Source organism: Falco naumanni, chromosome W (genome assembly GCF_017639655.2).
Source record: "Falco naumanni isolate bFalNau1 chromosome W, bFalNau1.pat, whole genome shotgun sequence".
NCBI classification, from domain to species: domain Eukaryota; kingdom Metazoa; phylum Chordata; class Aves; order Falconiformes; family Falconidae; genus Falco; species Falco naumanni.
Window position 1 is genome coordinate 15,584,703 of NC_054079.1, and position 3,483 is coordinate 15,588,185.

The 3,483-nt window shown below is 45.6% G+C and overlaps 1 long non-coding RNA gene across 1 annotated transcript; it reads right to left on the bottom strand.

Annotated features, from left to right (window-relative positions):
* Window positions 1-1,568: 1,568 nt before the first annotated feature.
* On the bottom strand, window positions 1,569-2,356 carry LOC121080643. Its single transcript, XR_005825457.1, has 3 exons — window positions 1,929-2,356; window positions 1,737-1,821; window positions 1,569-1,579 (listed from the first exon to the last, which is right to left on the bottom strand). It is a non-coding gene; the product is annotated as an uncharacterized LOC121080643 (long non-coding RNA).
* Window positions 2,357-3,483: the final 1,127 nt, after the last annotated feature.

The following is a 3,483-nucleotide window of genomic DNA, read 5'->3' on the forward strand; positions in this document are numbered from 1 at the left end:
TCCAGATCTATAGGACCTGGATCAAAAGGTTTATCAGTGTCAATGGAATCATTGTCCAAGTTGTCCTGTTCCCGTGCTTGGTCCTGTGTTGTGAGGGTCGCTGCAATCAGTGACAGATGCTTTGGGGGCAGAGGAGGTGTGGACGGAATCGCCATCGCTGACGGTGTGCTGAAAAGAGTCGCGCTGTTGGTGGAATTTACAGCTTCAAAGTCTCTAAAGTTTCTTGGCTGCTCACCTGTCTCGATGAATACAGGTGTTATCCTCGGGGTTTAGGTTGTCCGCCTGGTCCAGACAGCAAGACGATCGTTCAGCCAAGCCATCTCCTCCGGAACACAGCCCTCTTCCACGAGCTGTCTTTTTTCCGTCCTTATTCTTCCAAGGCTTCGGAACACCACCATAGGGGTCACCGTTTGAGGAGACTGAGGCACGGACTCCCGGATCTGACTAGAAGACCCTTCATGAGTCCATATACGTCTCTTTCTGGGGACAAAGCCTGATTCCCCATTACGGATTTCCCACAGCTCACCTCTCAACTCCGGAGGGATTTCAGGCCGGCTCCTGCTTCCTTTCAGCAGATCATTCAAAGTTCTGTGGGATTCGCTGCATGTTGCTCAGATAGGCGATTCGAGAGCCCTTCACATCAGATCCTTAAACACATCACGTCGGGGTCACCAATTTGCAGCAAATGAAGAGACGGGAAGCAGCTTGATGCAAGCAAATGTCAATTTATTGTACAGAAGCATGAGTTTTTATACACACTTTCAGAAGCTGCGCGTTTTAAACAGATTGGTTCTTGAAGCTAAGCATTGCATACTAGGCAATCCCTGATTGGTGGTTAACTACCATCAATTAACAGCAAGGTGTTACCTTTCCTTGGCGCCATCCGTCTCCCACTCCCCTGTGCTCTGTAAACATGTCTCATCATGTTAATTGTTGTCTAGACAAGCTCGAGCACATTCCCCTCAGCTAACTGATTGCCACGCATGGTCCTAGTTTCCAGCCCGCTCCTGCAGCAATGGAAACAAAATTATAGAATCCCTTGAAAATTTGGTGAAAGTTCTGCAAAAAATGAATTATGACTTAGAACAACAATTAGAGAAAGAAAGGGAAGAAAACCGCTTGTTAAAAACCACTCTGAAGGCAGAATGCTCTAAAGACACTGAAGCCCTGAGTGAAATAGAGCTGGAAGTAGAGGAAAAGGGTATTAACCCAAGATACCCTCAGAAGGAGTTGGAGGAGGAGAGAAAACGTTTTGTAGAAAACCCTCAAGTAAAACCCTTAATTATAACAGAATATACTTATCTGAATGAGGACGATGATTATCTTCACATTACAACCAAAGAGATACCATATACTGCCTCTGAGCTAGTCAAACTGAAAAGAGAGTATGGGCGCCTTCCTAAAGAATCCAAAACAGAGTATGTGTGGAGCGTATCCCTAACTGGGGGGGACCAAATTCAATTAAGTTTAAAGGAAGCTGGTGGCTATCGAAGTCACGGAGTTTTCTTAACAACAAGAAATAAACGTGCCCCATGGTCCCTAACCCATCGAGCTGCTTATTGGGCTGGAGGATTTAACCCTTTGGACAGAGGGGATTCCCTGGCAATCACTGGCACAGCTGATCAGTTGTAAGAAAGTGTACACAAAGCAGCCTGCTTACAAATGATACATGAAAGAAAATTAATTCCCGGATGTGAATCCCCAATGATGCTGCTGGTGAATCCCGAAATCATGACCCTGTAATAAGTAACTAAAGGTAATTTGCTGATCAAACAAGTTAAGCAAGAGGAACGAACCCATTGTGGGGGTCTTGAGAACTTCCTATTTAACAAGAAGAGACATGTCCACAATGTTATCTTGCTACACCAAAATTGGGAACGTCCTGTTTGACAAGAAACCACGATAACAGAAGAAGCAGAGAGGCGTACCGAAGATGTCAGAAGCGACCTCAGTGAAGATAAAAAGAGCTGCTCAGCTTGCTTGAATTTGCGAGCCCTTGGTGGAGCTGCGACTCCCTGGCCGCCCAGTGCTGCTTTTGCTTTCCTACCTTAATAAATATTTAGTGAATCCATTTCAGACTCGATTTGTTTAAATTCAACTATAACAAATTTGGTGCCGTGACTCGGATCCAGACAGCCAACTTGGAATTCAACTCTGGGAGGGCACCCCATCTTCGGATGGTCCCAGAGGATATTCCGACTTAGCTCAACTGGATTTTCCGAATTGAGATAGGAAAGCAAAAAGAAAGAGAAAGGAGATACTGCAGTTCCCCGTAATTTTTGTGCACGAAGAGCCGGACGAAGACTCAGTAGTGAGTGAGTATATTGCAGTTCCGTTCGGTCGGGGATTGGGTACCCGGAGTGCGAGTGAGTGAGATGTTCACTGGGCTTAGTCCACCGGGCAAAGTGAGTGTGGACCTCCTAATAGTGCGGTTCCCATTGTCCGCGAGGGCGTGGGCCACAAACAGAGGGAAGTGAGTGAATTTTGAGTGAAATAAGGCACTCTCAGAAGATGGGACAGAAAAAGAGTAATGCTTTTGGTTCCATGCAGGAGATACGGGGTGGGGGTGGGCTCCCCGATATACCCCAAGATAGCCCGTTAGGCCTAATGATCCAATATTGGGGTACTTCCCCTTCTCGAAAGGGGAAGTCCAAGGAGAAAATGGTCCATTATTGTATGGAAGTATGGGGAGAAAAACAAATAAGAAAAGATTTATATTGGCCAATGTATGGATCTTTTGAGGATTGGATATGTCAACAATTAAATATATATGTTAACAACAAACGACCATTTAATAAGGAGGAGAACGAGTATGCCTTTTTATGGATCCTAGGCACAGCCCAGACAGCTAATTTGTTCCTATTAAAAGAAAAGAAAAATGATAGAAAGAAAAGGCGGGAGGTAGACGAACCTCCAGCTTCTCCCCCACCCTATATTCCCCCTCCTCCTCTACCACAAGGTCCTGAGCATGATCTTCTTCCAACAGCACCCCCCCAATCTCAGGAAGAGGCCCCTCCTAATCGAAGAATGTCTAGAAGTCAAACTAGAGAAAGGAGGGAGGAAAATCTATTGTATCCATTAAGGGAGACTGCTATGGGGGGACCACAACCCGGAATCGGATTTGTATCTGTACCCCTCAGCTCCGGGGATGTGAGGGAATTTAAGAAAGAAATGGGACACTTGTTAGAGAACTCATTAGGGGTAGCAGAATGTTTTGATCAATTCCTTGGGCCTAACATTTATACTTGGGACGAGATGGAGTCTATTTTAAGGATCTTGTTCACAAACGAAGAACGAGGAACAATGAGAACGGCAGGCATGAGGCATTGGGACCAGAGGCATCAGAACCAGAGGCATCAGCATAGTCCTGCTGGAGATGTAAAATGGCCCTTACAGCAGCCCAATTGGAACAATCAAGACCCCGTACATAGAAATAATATGGTAGATCTCCGGGATATGATAATTCAGAGGATTAGAGAACTC